This window comes from Acanthochromis polyacanthus, chromosome 15 (assembly GCF_021347895.1).
Source record: "Acanthochromis polyacanthus isolate Apoly-LR-REF ecotype Palm Island chromosome 15, KAUST_Apoly_ChrSc, whole genome shotgun sequence".
Classification (NCBI taxonomy): Eukaryota; Metazoa; Chordata; class Actinopteri; family Pomacentridae; genus Acanthochromis; species Acanthochromis polyacanthus.
The window spans coordinates 13,745,035-13,763,489 of NC_067127.1; the positions used below are offsets into that span (position 1 = coordinate 13,745,035).

General features: G+C 38.7%; 1 protein-coding gene across 2 annotated transcripts in view; it reads right to left on the reverse strand.

The window, feature by feature from the left end:
* The window catches only part of slc35f3b (solute carrier family 35 member F3b), a 54,898-nt gene that overhangs the window by 23,086 nt on the left and 13,357 nt on the right, over positions 1–18,455 (reverse strand). The window lies entirely within an intron of this gene.

The window sequence follows — 18,455 nt, forward strand, 5'->3', positions numbered from 1 at the left end:
GACGAAACCCATCCAGCTTTTTTTTTTTTTCTGTTTACCTCAATTCCAAGTATCTGCCAATACAGATCCAATTATAGCACTTCCTCCTCTGCATTGCATCCATAGGAAACATTTTACGCGAGGCAATGTGAGGTCAGGGATTTCTGCGGCAGTAAAGCACTGACTTGGCGGCACGTGTCCACCTTGACTAATGTAACGCAAATGATAGCACTGAAATTCATCAAGCCAGAAAGAGAAAAAGAAAAGTTATTTAATGTGAATTGGTTGTGTCATGGCTGACATTTTATCTGTTTAATGAGGTTTGTATTGGCGCTGATAGCAATCTGGCACACTGGATTAGTCCATCCCCAACAGAAATCTATGTAGGTTATGATGCCGAGGCAAAAATAGAGGATCAGCTGCTAATTCACTATTGCCCTGAATTGTATTGTCATGAACACTCAGCAGCTTTAGTGTTCCTTCTCCTACTGTATGTTCTGCAAAGTGATTGCCACTTAAATTCTGACAAAGTCAATCGCGACCTGACTGACCCCTCTGCCACCAGTTCTTTTGCTTGTGCGCCATGTCTGTGACTTTGCCAAAGTCATCACAGCTCCAATTCTCTCTGCTCGAGGCGTTGAAGAGGGTAACATTTTCAGGCTCACCCACGAGCTGCTGAAAAGCGTTGCTGAGTGTCCCGTGACTCTTCTCTGTTAGGTCTCTGCAACAACAACAGAAATTGGTTTTGAGGCCTGAAGTGACAATTCAGAGTTTCGCAACGAGTTTCATAACACTCTCAGACTGAGAGCTGTCCAACGCGCCGTGATAGCAGCTGGTCAACTGAAATTATGCCCGAGTGTATAGTTATCCTGTCACTCCTCCACGTGTCACTTGTGTTTTACTCCTGAGACTCCATTATACGCAAAGACATAATACATCAGAGGAAAGCAGATAGCTGTCAGTGGAGCAAATTAAACTGCTCATTATTGATCTGAGAATGCCTCTGCTCTCCGTGTGACCATACTTTAATGTCTTTAAAGACACGCTAGTGAGTGTCTGCAGTGGCCCTGCATATGTGTGTGAAATCCGCTGAGTGTGAGCACGCCTAAAGGAAGCCGTGCTGAATAATTCACTGCTTAGACTCTACCTCACACTCATGCTAGAATCCCTTGCCCTGCCTAACTAGGACAGGGAGCTCTAAAAACACTCTGCCCAGACCCATTCTGGCTTCCCTCAGCAAGCAAATCCACTGGATCCTCCACTATTTTCCATTGCCTCCCCACTCCTCCTGTGTTTGGGTTTCAAAATGGGAAGTGTCAGGGACAGCGGATGGGGACTAATGGATGAAGTGCAAGAGCTCGCAGTGGATGAACTAAAAGAGCAGCGCAGGATGTTTGATGGATAAACATTATAAACATGTCACCTATGAATTATATTGTTGTGTCTGTCCGAAAAAATCCATCTCCCTCTTTTTTTTGTGTGTTTTTTTGTGTGTGTGTGTGTGTGTGTGTGTGTGTGTGTGTGTGTGTGTGTGTGTGTGTGTGTGTGTGTGTGTGTGTGTGTGTGTGTGTGTGTGTGTGTGTGTGTGTGTGTGTGTGTGTGTGTGTGTGTGTGTGTTAGAGTCCCACTCAGGCTCCAAAGCTGCCTTCAGGAACTAATGTCATCAGTTTTCAGTGGCTCAGTATGGTAAGAACATGAAGATTCACTAAGAGCCCACATGCTATTATTGATAGAAAAAACAGAGAGGTGGAAATGGGTGGAGCGGGCGAGATCATTAAAAGATCCCAGTCAGTGACTCATAGACTTTTATCTGTGAACACGGAGGAGGATCAAGCCGGTCCTTGCTCTGAGACACCACATGACAACTCTCTCTAACACACATTCGCACACTGTATAGGGAAAAGTGAGTAATAATGAAGTGTAAAAAAGCCAAATCCTTTGAGGTCCCTGCATCAGTACAGTCTTTTGAATCCCTATTTCTACCCAGAGACTGAAAGAGGCAGAACGAGAGGCGATTACTCTCCCATGCACGTTGGAATGTTCTAGTGCGCTCCAAAGAGCGGCTTGTACTTCTATTTCTTTCGTTTATTCATGCTGAATAATGAGGGAAGCTACAGTAGCCATTTTCCAGGTCAAACAATCTTTAACTGCACCAACCAGCGCTGAGTGATGTTCCTGCTGATGGCGGGACAAGGGAAATGCTTCATGTAAAGCTTTTCTGGCATAAAATTAAAGATATACTGCAGGGCTGATGGGTACCTAAAGGGAAAACTGAGGCGGATATACAAGAAAGAGGATCCCTGGCAAAATTTTACTGGTAGCCTTCAAGTCATAGCAAGAAATTAATGTGAAGTTGCTCCTCCAGGGAAACATTAATGTCTTGAAGCTACTTAGTAAACATTTTTCGGAGGGAAAAATCTCTTTTCAGAGCTGAAGGAAATATTCTTCCTTGAAACTGAGAATAAGCAAGGAGCAAAATGAACATAACAGTTTAAATATGAAATCAGAAGAAACATGCATAAAAAATGTCTAATTCAAACCAAGACGCAGATCAGTTGATAACTTTCACCTACTGAATTCAAGTCTTCACCACTGTCACAATTACAAATCACCGTTGTATTCTGTCATCACAAAGAGCCAGATGAGAAGAAGGAAAATGAAGTAGTCTGAAAAGCCATTTTATTAATAATGCATAAAAGTGGCTTCAACTGCAAATTCGACTGTACAGAGCATTCGGTGGAAGATGATTGACTTGGAAGGCTAAAAGGTGTGTGCAAAAGTAAATGATTTCTGGCCGTCTAGCTTAAATTAACCAATACTGTCAGTGTGAGTGAAAGCGCCTGGTTTAATTTGTGTACAGCAGCCGTATGGTACAGACTGTCTAAGCTATTGTAGCTGCATCTTTGCCAAAAATGTTAACAGACTTGTTATTGGCATTTCATCACCAATTACAGTTAACCCTGATTTAAGACAAATCAATTACTTGTCTAACACCCATAGTAACGACCTAATGTGAGCCTTATCTCACTGAAATTAAGGAATCTTGGAGGCATCATGAGAGCTGAGAATGTTTGGCCACAGTTGCACATATCAAAAGTCAGATTTAATCTCTTATTATTTGTGTTTAAACCAGTAAGCACAGATTATTTATCACATTGTGGTGAGATACCACAGGCAAAAAGACATGTTTTGTTCGTGCACTGTCACTTTTGAGATTTTTTGCTTCTTTAATGTGTCTTTTTTTCAGACCAGCGGAAAGAAAATATCCAAAACAGACGCTGAAATGTCATTTCTCAGCAATTTATCTAATGGCTGTTTATGCAAATTTACATGTAATTAATGAGATAACACCTCATTTGAATATTTAATCCTAAAATCTCAGAAAACTTTAATTGCAAAAATCATCAACTGGGACAGTTGTACACCTATAATTAAACATTTTTAGAATATAATTTTACAATATAGGCTGTTTTCTCAAAGTAAGTTTTTGCTCATAAATTCTTACTTCAGTAGGAATTACACAAACCAAACTTTAATGTTTTGTTCCCATCTGTCTTCTGAAGGTTTTTAAAAAGACATTTGTTCATATTTATATTTCATAGACATATTGTTCCTAAAAACAGAAAGGGGATGGGTTTTTTTCTGGCTGTTGACTGTGTTTTCTGAATTATGGGGTGATAAAAAAGAAATATCCAAAGTCCTCTCTGTGAAAACATTCAGTTCTAATAAGTCAACAGAATGAAACAGACATTTCAAAGCTGGATTTATCTGACCTTCAGAGATTCTGTTCTGGAAATTTATGCAACTCTGAGCATTCTTTGGTTAAATAATACCTTTATTTGCACAGCATATATAAAGTTAGTAAAAAGTCATAGCCTTATTGGAAGTAATTAATTTGAGAAGTTTCATGTTGATATCTATTAGTTACTCTCTTATAAGATGTTAGAAGACACTTGACCCAACTGGATACAAAAGCTGTGTGAAAATGAGAACAATCAGAGCTAAAATAGCTTTTTGACAGATTTTTAGCAATGATACATGTCACTTTTGAGACATCTTCACTCTTTGTACCAGCAAAAGTAATGACATTCCCATTTTCTGATTGTATGCTTAGTATGCTAATAGGCTAAACTAAAGTGATGAATAGAGTACAGGTTGTACCTGCTAATTAGCTGCAGTATTGACATCAATGTGAACATGTTATTAGAAATGAGCTCACTTCCGTGCAAAGCTTCACATCTGCTATCATAGCAATGACACAGAAATGGCACTTTCATTCTTGAACTTTACTGAGCTTTTTAGTTCTTTTTGAAAACTTTTCCCACTTTATTAAAGTAATCACACATAATCAAGTTCTGCAGCAAAGAAGATAGGCCAATACACTTTAATGTAACCATGAATATTAATGGTGCAGTGATTAATATTGATGGTAAATATTGGAAGCTATTTGCTCCTAAGTGAACTGAACAGTCTTCAGTCTTTGCTTCTCTCTAGAAACAATATAAGTTTACTTTTTTTTAATCTTGTCTGAACCATGTCTCCCTCCACTGTTGCAGTCCGGGTGACTTCTGCCTCCTGTTTAGCATGGAGGCCGAGGGTTCATTACAGAACTCAAGGAGTCTGTCTGGCAACTTAACAGCAACTCCCAGGGCATGAGAACAGAAGAAGGGGGGGGTCGTGGCGTGGAGTCTGTAAATAACAGCTTGTTTCAAGTACCAGAAAGGTCAAGTCAAATTAACTTTCCCTCTTCCTGGGCCCTATACATCTTCAGAGCAGACACAGCTCATCTGCGGAGGCAAGCGGCTGTCAAGGTACTGCAGCCAACAGCAGTTTATTGGATTAATGGCCTCGGCGCGGTCCCCTGGGGCGTGGGAGGGAGAAAACAGTTGCCCAAACACTTTCCTCATTTTAGTTACATTGCAGAGCTGCATGGTGGCACACACTTGTATTGATCTTATGCTTGAAACCTTTAACTTGTGCTGCCGTAGTGTAACTTATGTGACAACTGCAATGACATCCTGACAGTTTTTTACACTTCATCTTCAAACTGATTTTTAATGAGCTTTTGCAAATCCCTTGTTGGAATTCAATACCTCTGTGCTATACTGTAATAAAGCTGTCTTTCTTCTCTGCAGGACAAGAGCTGCATGAATATTTTATGATGACATAAACACTATTAATCCAATCCCTAACCGTCACATAATTCAGCTTTTGTGATGTTACTGTCCATAGTGATTGGTGGTATACAGTCATCCTCACACAAACTTCTTTTCTTATGTCTTTGTGTGCAGTCTGAAGGTACGCTGAATATAAGATTAGCCTCCAGTAGCTTAGTTCATTTGCAGGATTATTAAATGGCAGCTCCAACGACTTCTAATCTTTCCATAGGCAGTTGGTGGTGTGACTAAATTATTGTAATTACATCAAATATAATTGCATCCAGTTTGGGCTGTGTGGGGTGCACGTCAATGTATGACTACTGTAGTATATGTCTGGATGGCTGGGAATTGAACCAGAGACTCACAGTTGCTGGTATCTGCACCCATGTGGTAAGTGCTCTAATCACTCAGCTATTGGGCCAAAGTGGCCGTTTAGTTCTAACAAATTGTGTTGTAAAAAAAAATTCTTCTGTTTTTAACCTTAAATGTTGTGGTCTTGTCTGAAAAAAGTCCAAAATTCAGAAAAAATTTCCCCAAATTTATAAAAATTTGCAAAATCTTCAGGAAGAAAATTCCTGAAAAGTTTCCCTCAAAAGTTTTATTTTTTTAAAAATAAAAAAATCCCCAAATTTGACAGCAAAATTCACTGGATTTTGGTAGATTTTTTTCTGAACGTTCTTAAACTTTTTTTTTAATTTGTTTTTTTCCCCACCAAAAATGTTCAAAAATTTCCTAAAAAATTTTGAAAATGTGGAAGTTTTCACTGTGGAAAAAAAAAAAATAAATATATATATATATATATATATATATATATATATATATATATTAAACTGTTAACATCAAATTAAAATATATTATTAGAAGATGCATTTTTTTCTGTTATGAGAAGCACTCAATATATGGAGAAAAAAAGGCATCCATGTGTTTGTTTAACATTAGTTGGGAAGAAAATAATTTTGAAGCTTGAGAAAAACTGACAAAAAACATAACTTAGTGGGTTTATATATATATATATATATATATATATATATATATATATCTGTATGCTAAAAAAAAACGACCTTCACAATTTCTTGGAACTGATATTGGAATGAATATAAGAGGCTGAGGTGGACTGAGCTAGCAGCCAATGCACAACAAAGCAGGTGGGAGGCAACAGTCTGACCGTTTAAAGCAGGGCATGAGTTCAGACATCATGCAGATGTGTTAATTAGGCATACTAAATGCTGGTCCTGCTGGAAAGCTCGAGTCACACTGTCAAAACAAACAACAACAATATAAATAAAGTAAAATAAAATGCTATAACATATCAGCAGCTGGGTCACCAAACTGCCTTTAAAATAACCATCAATTACTGTTAAATGACTTTTTTTCTGTAAGTTGTCACTAATTGTATCACATTGTAGAGATATGCGTAGGGGATTCAATTTTTAATTTAAATTCAAGATAGGTCAGTCCAGGTAATCAAACTTCACATTCAGCAGCATGTCCCAGAGGTGCAGCTTGGGCATATTAACGGCTACTTAACACTTTGTTTTGTCTGGCTAACAGTTCCAAATTAAAAGACATTCAATTTAAAAGCAGCTCATTTACATATTTGAGAAGCTTTTGGGTTTGAAAAATAACATGGACAACTAATCAATTATTAATTAACTGCAGTTTAATTGTTTCTCAGTTGGTTTTATTGTCTATTGTTCCAGCGCTCAGCTGCATTCACTGTTTAACACAAACGCAAATAAACGGCCTGACTGGCAATTTGTGAGATGAGCACATGGGTCAGAGAGCTTCTAACCTCCTCTCACTCTAAGCAGAGTGTTGTCTTGGAGGAAAAACAAAGACAGCCAGACAGGTTGCCACTTTAAAAATGTGGAACTTCCTCTTAATTACAACCACAGCTAATAAAGTCCAGCAGCATCTATTAAATGCTGTCAACTTGTAATACCCAGTGATAGCCCTTATAATCACACTCTACCCCGGTGGCCCACGCTTAATTGGGAAGAGTGAGTCTCCATTAAATTTACATCCCACCAGAGGAATCAACCCCCGCCAGCACATTTCTCCTTTCCAATTAAGGTTGTTTCAGGGCCACCACATGTGATGAGTAAAAGTTTGATGTGTGAGTGAGAGAGATGTGTGTAAAGGCTCCGAGGTTTTCTGATCTAGGATTTGGCCCTGGATACTGTAGGACATGTGGGCAGCAGTGAGACCAGAGTGATTCTGGTCAGTATCTGATATCAATGCCGATTAAGAGGGATGTAAAATTGAACCAGACACCCAAACAGGCTGAACCTTTTATCTGGAGGAAATGTCACTTCTTAAAAGTAAACAGATCACCCACTGTTTTGTTTTTTAATCTGTGCAGTAAATGTGCTAGACAATATTGCAGCCAGCATGTGTATACTTTCAATTATTTTCCCTTTATATGTATTCCTTTGTGGAAATCATTAGCCTGTTTCTTTTCATGGCAGCTAAATCACATGGGGTTTGTCTCAGCTGGGATCAAAGAAAGATTGGAAAAGACACAGCACATATTAGTCCAATGGTAACTGTTACTTCAGGCACAGTGCTCATAACATCACGAGCACAAGTCTGGCGTGAACACCTACAAATAAGTACATAAGTGTGTATATACACTAGCGTCCGAAAGATTGTGGTCACTTAGAAATGTCCTTCATTGAAAGAAATGCCTTTATTTCAATGAAGATAACATTAAATGAATCAGAAATACAGTCTAGACATTGTTAATGAGATAAATGACTATTCTAGCTGGAAATGGCTGATTTTTAATGGAATATCTATATGGGGGTACAGAGGAACATTTCCAGCAAGCATCAGTCCTATGCTCTAATGCTACATTGTGTTAGCTAATTGTGTTTAAAGGCTACTTGATAAGAAAGCCTTTGTGCAATTACACTAGCACATGAATAAACGTGTGAGTTTTCATGGAAAACATGAAATTGCCTGGCTGACCTCAAACAGTATGTGTTAACTTTTTTTCTACAATATGTTAAAGAGTTTGGCTGCCTTTTCTAAAAGCAATACACACCATGTAGAACCCACTTTCAGCATCTAATTTTTTGCCAGTCTGGTGATCAAAATGCCAACCTTACATCTTTAGGCCTCTCTGACCAGCATTCTCTTCATATAACTGATGAAAATTGTTGATAACAGGAGCAAGGAATGCTGGTTTAGAGGTTGTCCAACTACTCCCCTAGCACTGGTTCCATCCTTCACATGGTTGTACAAATTAACCTTCAGGAAGACATTTAACTTCTGCCCACTCCACCAGTAACAAAGAGACTGACTCCTTGTCCCCCGGTGCAGTGCTGGATAAATTCCTCCCTTAGAAGACAAACTACATGGACAGCGAAAGACATTTTCTCTCCAGTAAATGACACTGGCTCCCTCTGTTGCCAAAGCACAGTATGGTTATTTCAACTTCAAGGTTTACTGGGCAAATCTGCCTGACTAACTTCAAGTCAACGCTATGTAATCGGCTGGTTGGTAAATCTGTTTTTCGTTTTCCAGCATTTAACTTTAGATTTAATGCATTTTAAATTCAGTGCTTTCTCCCAGCTGAAGCAGCACCTCTTTGAACTGAGGAGCTTAAAATGATTCAGATTGTACTAAATTGGTGTAATTATGGAACCACATTTCCAAAAGCTCCTCTCTGCCATTTGCATTTATATAAGGCTGTTTACCTGAGCCTGAAAATTGTGGAAACAGAGGTAGAGTTTTTTGCATTTTTGGCTTTATTTTAACAGCAAATGTTGGAAAAGTAATGCAGTAAAAATCTGGCTGGCTGGGGATTGAACCAGAGACTCACTGCTGATGGCATTGGCACCCATGTGGTAAGTGTCTAATCATTCAATTATTGAGCCAAAGTGGCCATTTATTTCTAGCACATTATGTTGATGAAAGTTTTCATTCTATTATAAAACTGTTTATATTAAAATAAAATAGCTTCTTGTTATGAGAAGTACTTACAGAATCAAGTCATTGTTCCTCACTGCCCCAAAACATGCAACAAATAGTACAATTTATATATTGTATTGCTGTGTCTTCACATTATTGCATGAAATCACAAGCAAATGGAAACAGAAGGTCCATTGCTGTCACACTTGATAATCCAGTCAAACTGCAGTGTACTGACAGAACCTGTAGGGGGAGCTGTGACTACATGTACCTTACTGACAAGAAAATGACACCTGCTCAGGGTTTGGATGAAAAATGACCAAGAAATTAAACTGCAGCCCAGCGGTGAGGGGAAAAAACGTGGGAGAGTGGTAATGAAAAGTGATGAACTGACCCACATACACAGAAACTACAGGACAAATTCAATGTGACCAAAGAAGAGACCCATATATACTCAACTATAGTACACACACCCACACACACATAGGTAAAAAATAGCAACAACAAGCACAGTATTTTATTTTTTTTTTTGTCCTTTCTGGTGGTGGTGTTATGTTACACTTTGAGGCACTCACTCCCAGTTTGAGATTTGTTTTCAACCAACATCCTTCACAGTGACATGACAAAAGACTACAATGAGTCCAGAGTGAACGAAAAAAGCACTGAAAACTCACTGGGTAGCCGTGTACTGTGGTTTTTCACAAACTGAAAAATAATTTCAAGCTTAACGCCTTAATTGACTGATAAAAACCTCTGCTACAAAGTTGAATGCAATTAACAGTATCTGTTTTAAAAAGGATTTTTGCATGAGTTGACATGTGGGTTTTAGAAGCATTAAATACTTAGCAGAGCTCCAAAGACACCATTATGTGTAAAACTGCAAGTGGATTTCAGATAAAGTCAAATAATTTCCCAAACCCTCAAAACCCTCAGAAAATATGGCCCATTTTGAGCTGTGGATTGAGGGTTAGCGGTAGGTCAAATAAGGCAACGGAGGCATAAACAATACCCGTCATTGTCCTTCTTTTGAGTTTGGTTAAAAAAATTGTTTAAAAAGTCTTTATATCATATCCCAAAAACAGAAAATTTCCAGCCTTCATTGTGAATTCAAACTAAACAAATCTTCAAAAGAGAATGTGTCCAAAAGAGCAAATAGCAGAAAACCAACTTCCAAATTCACTACGATCTCTACAAAGACAGCCTCCATAAATACTAATTAGAGCTGAGAAATGCAAGACAATCATTCCTCCCTGAGCAACCCACGAGCACCAGAGCCAATTCGATTCTACAAAGTTGTGTATAATGACTTTTCCTCTTTCTTCACAGGAAACATTTTGAAAGATTGGGCAAACTATCATTGTTTCCTTACTTGGTTAAACAGAATAAAACACGCCTCAGCAATCATTTTGATGTAATAAACCTCTTTTTCACATGTCAAACTTTGCAACCTTCAGCGTTTTTTAAGAAAATGTTTTTAGTTGCCTGGCAACGGATGCATTACAAGTAGTCAACAGTTTCAACTGGATTCATTTTCTCCAAAGCCTTGAAAACTTGAGTAATTAGGACAATTAATTTAAATGCATATGTACTAAACAACTAAAGATCCATTTCAAACATGTCATTTCTCAGTAAGACTTTAACAATTCAGCAGATTTCTGGCAGTAAATAGCTTCCTTAACCTGATTTAGGCCAAAGTACTGACACTGATCATATCAAGGTTCTGAGTGACATAATCCTAAAATTGACTGATCACACCATAGTAATAAAGAGACTCCATATCATGGTCCTGAATTATTTAAGTCCAACTTTGAAGACAGGGATTACGTTGCATGAACTGCTGTACATCAAAGCACTGTCGAACAATGTATGAGGTTCCACAGGGGTTGATTCTTGGGCCTCAGCTATTTTTTACCAACTACCGATGGCTACAAATATTCAAGTTTTTAAAGATCCATTCTGTTTTTTAACCTTTTTAACATATCTATATGGTGTTTTTATATATAAATGCTAGAAATACCACAAGGCTGAGCATCGACCTTAAAACTGCAGTGTATCCACAAGTATAACTTGTATTCATACAGCCAGGGTTTCATAGGTAGCGAACAGAAGAAACTGATACAGTCAAACTTGCAGAGTGGGGCTCTCTGTCTCATTATTACGATTTTTTTTACATGTATGGTTGAATTACTCCAATACTAGAATTTGACATTGTATACTGTAGAGTATTTTAGTGTTTACGCTGAGTTGAAGGTGAACCTGGAGAGGAATAGTGAGTTTTCATACCACATGTATGCAGATGACTCACAAATATATACAGCTATCTCACCAAACAAACACAGCTCAATAGACTTCCTGAGACAGTTCATAGCTGGATGTTCCAAAATTCTTTCAGTTAAATGAGTACAAGTAATGTTTATTAGGGCCAGTATAGAAAGCCGTGAAGTCTGTGCTTCATCTTTGAAGAGTAAAAATCGATTTAGAAACCTCAGTGTTGCCCCCGGAACTAAATTTCAACAGTCACATCAAATCAATGACAAAATCTAAACCATCTACAGCTTCAACAGTGTTGCAAGAATCAGAGACTTGATGTCAAAACAGGATCTAGAGAAACTTGTACACGTTTTTATGTCTAGCAGGCTCTACTACACCAATCAACTGTTCACAGGTCTGTCTAAGACAGCAATCAGACTGCTTCATTTCATCCACATGGCCACTACCAGGTCTGTAACATGGACCAAAAAAGCTCAGCGTATAACTCTATTTCACAGATCACTACATTGGTTACAGGTTTCTTACAAAGTCAACTTCAAAAGTCTGTTATCCATAAATCATTGAACGGCTAAAGTCCAAGATACTTATCAGATTTTCTGACCCAGTATGAACCATGCAGACACGTCAGGTTGGCTGGTTCTGGATTAGTGGAGAATCCAAACTAAACATGGTGAAGCTGCCTTTAGCTTCTCTGCTGCTCAAACACGGAATAAATTGTCAGAAGACTTCAGACATTGCAGACTATTTTTAATACAAGCTCGAGACCTGTCTGTTTACCACTGCTTTGAATTAATTTGGATCAGACTTAAGTGGCCATTTGAATTTCCTATGAATATCAAACGCGCTTGTTAGCTTGTTTATTGTTTTGTATTCTGTGTGCTTTTGATTCTTTTATTGTTTATGCCATTTGTTCCGTGTGCTTTTACCTCTGTAGAGCTGGGATCGGGTATGAAATCTACTATATAAATAAATTAACTGTGGTTTGCCTAGACTAATATATAAAAGATACATAATATATATATACATATATATATATATATATATATATATATATATATATATAATACATAAGTGGTACACTCCACACGTGAGGTATGAAAATGTGTCTGAATGTATCACAATATATGAAGTACTGTACTTTCCATGAAGTGATGCATTGCAGGTTATTTTACATCCAGGCAGTAAAAAGGTTAATTAATGTGAATAGCAATGAGCGACATGAATTTCACAGAATTTCTTTTCTTACCCGAGTCTTTGATATAGTTTTATTGATCCCTCGAGCATGAAATTTTCTTTTCCTTCTCTCTACTTTGGAATGCAGCGCTCAACAGCTACTATGTTGCTGCTGATTAAATGGATTACAGAAGGAGTAAGGAGTTGTTTTTTTTCCCCAACGCTGCTTCTACACTTATGAACAGACAGGGGATCAAACCTCTAATATTCAGTTTGGAGACAACTTGGCTAAGCGCCAAGCCAATCCTGCAGCTCTTCATTAAATCTATGACACATGAAAAGAACATTCTAAGAGTCTGGACAGTGACTAGGCGAAGAATTCTCGTTGGAAATGAGGGACCTGTTGACACGTTTCCCTCACAGTTCCCACAGTCAGTGACGTGGGACCTTAAATGAGGGATCCAACTAATCTCCATCTTCGTTACAGACGGCGCCATGGAGCCTGCTGACAGAACTGTGAACATCCTGTGCACAAATGAGTGCAGTGAGTAACAGTGAAATGATACACCTGAGACTCTACACCTTAATTATACAGAGATTTGAATAATTTTGCTTGAACATAACGGAGCCTGGCAGAGTCACAAAAAAAAAAAAAAAAAAAAAAAAAAAAATCGGGGATGAGACTCTGCCGTTTGTGGTAAATAATTCAAAGCTGGGGAACAGGCTCCGATGCCAGGAGAGAAACTAGTTGTTAAACACAGTTCGTAGCTGCAGCAGCAACAATGAAATAAAGTATTTCACAGGAGAGAAGGATGGCTTTTGAATGCAAAATGAAAGCAGGTTAATTCAGACCTGTATATTCATATTATCATCAACCTTCTGATCTATTAGTTTTAGATTGGATGCCAGGTCGCTTTCAACACTGATCAAACTGGTTTCTGATCACTTGCGAACCTATATTTCCGTCCACTACAGCAGCAGGTGTTTGGAGACGCTTCAAAAGGCCAGCAGGTGTGTTTCCTGTCAGCGGTGCAAAATTCACAAGCTTTCCCTCCTCTATCTCCAGTTCTTAGTCCAGACTGAAATAGTGAGAAGTCAGTGTTGGACTAAAATAGAACTTGATGCCCCTGCATTCCCAAAAGCTGTAAATGCACAGCTCCGTGCCCTTGTTATCAGGATTTATGGGAGAGCTGTTTTCATTATCAGCTGGTGATGAAATTTCCAAAAAATGAGGCAATTTATCATTCCATTGAGAGCAATTCTCATTATGGGGAAGTCTCCTCATTAGAAGCAACATGGAAGACGAATGTCGTGTTCTATTCTCTGCTGTAATTACCGAGAATTCACACTGAGAAAAGTAAGACAGGTGCTCTACATCTCAGGGTTGTATTGTCTGTGTTTCACACCATTTGATTGTGCTATAAAATTATCTTTTAAAAGCTATAAGCAAGGACAAGCTTAATCTCTCGTAATAGACTGTTCAGTGCACTCAATAACACTGTGTTCTTCCTTATTCAATTACACTAAAATGGAAGGTAATACATTCTCATTTAAACCACGTTTGTTCTATCTCACAAGACAATACCTGCAGCCATTGCTCAATACAGTTTTCACTCATAGACGGGTCTGTCGACTACTGTCCTTTAAGTGTGGAGTGATTGCACAGTTTAACTTGGGCAAACACAGGCCTGTGCATTGTCTTGATTTGAATAAGCACTGTGATTAAGTAGCTGGTCTGTACATGTACTTGGCTGAGGGATGTGGACCAGTCAGTTCCCCCGAGGGAGAGAGGAGGTTCAAGCCTCTCTGGCTCCTTCTGCACTCCCCCATTGGCTGTCGCTTCTCATCCACATCCACAGCTCCCTTAATTGCCTGATTTCCTGACCCAACGTTGGCTACTTTGTACGCTGGGGGCTGGGGGTTATAATAATGACTTATAGTGACACGCATGGGAGAGACTCGCTCCCTCAGCTATCAAAGCTCTCACCGACTTCATCACAGACCTCTTCATTTAATACTTAAATCAAAGCCTCATATTAGGCCACACAAGAGTGTCTCACAAAAAAATATTCTGGGTCGGTGTAAGACATGTGACACCAGAACTCTGAATTCAAACGAAGCCATTAGAAAATGAGGCAGGACTTTTTTATTAATGCCTCCACTATTCAACAATGCTTAGAATTAAAATCCAGCTTGTCTTCATGGTGTATTCTTTCAAGAGGAGCAGAGTGGTATTGGATAAAATCTTTACAACAGTGGAAATAATTACAGACCATGTTTGCAGTCAATTTTCAATTTAAGTAATTTTGAGCTGAAAGAATTAGTCAAGTAAATTTGAAAACTGATTAACTGATTAAGTAATATTTTTTATAAATACCTGCAGCTACAGGGCAGATATTCAAACTGTTAAGCATACACTGTATATACAGATCAGATAGAGGTACACATCACCCATGGAATTGCATTAGAGCCCAGAATTTGGTGATTTTGGCATAGCAGAAAACTATATCACAATAACTTCCATGTTCACCACATGATGTACATTGGCCCAAAAAATGAAAATGAATAATATTTGAAATCATGTCTTGCTCATCCTAAGCAGTGCATTGCATAACAATTTGCAACAGTCAGGTCTTATGAAAACTCATAATGCAGGGAGTTCTGACTAAACGCTGTAATTGTTCAGTATTTGTGGAACTCAGTGAGCAGCCAGAGAGATGGTTGGATGAGCCTGCTGATATCTTTTGGATAGTAAAGAAAATCAAGTGCTTACACTGAGCCATTAGTGATACTCCTGCGAGCACACTAATAATCCATGAGATGGAATGATAGAACGAGAGGCTTGCCTCGACAATGGCGGACCACTTCTAAATGCGATCGTTGTGAAATTACATCTACATGAAGTTCTTTATTTCAATTTACGACTCCCCTTGATGTGATTCCTGCTTGGCTCTAGTCCAAATTTCTATATAAATGGTAATTACATCTCAGCCTAATTAGCCCATAAAAACAAAATATAGCGTTCAAAACAGATTGAAGTTGGTGTGTATGCGGTGTTCTGTGAGGATTATTCCCCTTTGAACAATTTCAGACAAAAGGGATCAGCTGTCAAATATTCACCAGTGATAATTTTGCTCATGCAGAGACGCCAATTAACTGCCCTATCACAGCCTTTAGAACCACTGCAGGCTGTATGGGGGTCTCTATCATCTAGAAAAAGATTTTATACGGTTGGTCTTCTTTGTTGTTGTTCTTCTAAGCCTCATTCTCCTTCTCTGACAGATCTGTTCAGACACTGTGTGGCTTTTGTTACCTCTCTGAGGAAGCAAGTCGCTCCCACACATTTACAGTAGAGTAGCTCGTCTGTACACCAGCAGTAAACACTTAAAGGAACAGTTTGACACTTTGAGGAAGGTTCGCTTTCTTCCTGAGAATTGGACGAGAAAGATGACACCAAGCTGTGTTTTAAATAGATTCAAACAAAAAAAATTAAGTGAAATAATTCGGTTTTCGCGTAACGGCACAAAAGTACACACATTTCCCAAACATGTCAAACTATTTCTTCAATTCTGGGCTTTTGAACTAACAAAGAGTGATGATTCACCACAAAACGTGTCACACATTATCTGCATGGAAGCTTGGTGAGAGAGCAGATCTGATTCTCCAACAGCAACGCTAAGCAGAGTATCCCAGAGGTCTGACTGCACTGTTTCCCCCCCCCTGCTGTTTTTGCCCCGGGCTGCACCAGCACAACCCCCACCCCTCATCTGCCACAAACTCCTTCCTATCTTTAAAGACAACAAGAATAAAGCACTTCTTCTGTAGCAGATCGTTGCGAGGATCACCTGAGGGTGATGCGCTCTTCAATTCCGCTAAGCAAGCAAACACCAGACCAAATGAGTCTGTTTACCAGAACCGCCACGCATGGCTGCTCATGTTTGTTTCTCCCTTACATTAGACCACAAATAAATCTCTCCAAATGAATCTCAAGTGCCACATATTGAGCTCAGTGGACTTATGCTGCAGTGGTGGTAGCACTGGCCACACACGCTTCCTTTCCTCCAAGGCCCTAGCTGCTTTTACCTTGAAAAGCAAACCGACTAAGACAAAGAGCAGAGGTAAGCGAGGACAGAGAGCCCGAGACTGGAATAAACTTAGTTTGAGGAGTATGCAGCAGGTTGTATGATTGATGGGACTGCAGCTCTCACCCTGTTGCAAAGACGCACTTAAACAGCAGTGGGCTAAATAAGAAATGCCAGTCAGACAAATGACAACAGACAGCGCACAAAATAGGAAGGTGATGTGAACAGCTGCTACATGACTGGATGAAAGGCATCACTGAAGAGGTTCCTTGTTGAAAATGAAACTATACTTTCTACTGTAATATTTTTCATTGGAATCATTTTTTCTCCTCATGAAGGATCGGCGGAAAATCGGGAAGCACATGAAACACCTGAAACAAACAGAAAGTTGTAAAACAAGGAGTGCCACTGAAGGGTGAAATACTGTATGTGTGACTGTGAGTTTGTGCATCTTTTTGCCACCAATGAACACTTGCATCTGGACCATATGTAATCTAATGTAATGCCCACTCATATGGTGATGCTGAGATGGACAATGCAGCAGTAACTGAAGTTCAGTTAATCAATACGCAATGCCAAATCAGACATAAATCTGACTTCATATATATGTGAGAGCTAAAAATGTAAGCTCACCAAGTTTTGATGCAAATAAAGCCCTGAAACTGCAACTCAAATGCAAGCTTTTATTGAGCTAAATTATATACTACATTTAGACTTTGAAGTGAAATATCTTTTCCCCTTCTTGCAATTCACTCCACAGAGTCCTGATTGCCATAAGAGTTACTTCTGACTTGAATTGCTACTTTAGACTTTACACTGACGCACATACAGATCCTAATCTTAGACAAAATTATATCTTCTATCTATCGGAAGGCTGAACACCGGCCAAAGAAATCTGCAGCACCACGCCATTTAGAGGTAATCCAGACGAGTGCTGCTTTCATAAACGCAAGCATCAATATAAGCTGCATGCTGATCAGCCCTCAAACGTCTTAATAGTGTTCATTTCATCCCGCTGGAATATTTTGTGAATTCGTTTCTTGACAGTGTTTATCCCTGAGGATAAAGGATCAGGTTTTAAAACAAACATGAATTAACACTTGAAAATGAGTCAGAACCTCTTTACTGTCAGCCTGTGGACACCATGACTCAATGATGAGGGGAGTGTTGACCCTGGGCAAAGCGTCGACTGCACATAACATGCTTTATCTGTGTTTACATGTTTCTACCTATGCTGCCCTGTTTCCTGAGTTGCTGGTGGGGAATTGATTTGTTTTGATAATTCATTATTATTGATACTTTGACATTTCTATTTTTTCCAATGATCTAAAGGACTGGAGGATGATTCATGTACCATACAGTGGGTGGGATGCAACATACAACAGGTACTTTAGAGTGAATTTAATTATGTTTCTAAGTGTCTAATAACTGATCTACTGCCCATGTGTCTTTGTGTTTATGGGAAACACACAGGCCCAGTTAGCCAGTCAAAGTAGAATACAATCAGTTCCGTAAAATACAATTTAAAACCGCAATAATCATTTAATTTATATATTTTTGCTTTCGCACTTTTTCGTTTAGCTGTGTTTTGGTCTTTCTAGCAGCAAACCATTACACTGTGTTTGTCGGTTAGTTGCTAATTTATATTTTTGACATTTTCTTGTACACAGTGGGTTTACCGACTAAAACCAAAACAATAAGGTGGAAGAAAACACTTTGAAAGCGAATTTAGTGACACTTTTTTGTAGGTCACTCATAAATCTATTACACACAGCCATTTGATCCATTGTTAACATAAAACTGTTAATAGCTGTACCTTTAACAAATTACCGCTGATGTAATAAAACCAATCCAAATCAGTTAGAATTGCACTTGG